Genomic DNA, 381 nt, shown 5'->3' with positions numbered 1-381 from the left:
TAGTCCAATTTTTGCACAAGTGATATCTTGCTTGTTTCCCAGCATGTCTTGTTATATACATGCACCTCATTTATATTAGTGCATGACGAATTTTATCTACATTCAAAATGCTATGGCAATAACGTAAAAGAGCGGCGGGGAGTGATCGCAATCCCCGCCAAGAGCGATGATGACTCTGACGACCGGCAGGCTGGCCATTGTGCATTTATCGGTCAAAGTAAGAAATTATCGATGGGCGATTCAGATATTTGCCCGGGCTCTGTCCTGCCAGAATTTACATATTTATTAACATATATAAAATAAATATTAGCCTACCCAAAAGTTTTCCATTTTCTGTAGCACTTCTCTTCAATAGAGAAAACGAGTAATAAACGCTGGAAC

This window comes from Penaeus monodon, chromosome 20, assembly GCF_015228065.2.
Source record: "Penaeus monodon isolate SGIC_2016 chromosome 20, NSTDA_Pmon_1, whole genome shotgun sequence".
Taxonomy (NCBI): Eukaryota; Metazoa; Arthropoda; class Malacostraca; order Decapoda; family Penaeidae; genus Penaeus; species Penaeus monodon.
The sequence above is the reverse complement of the archived record's forward strand: the minus strand, read 5'-3'. Positions refer to the sequence as shown.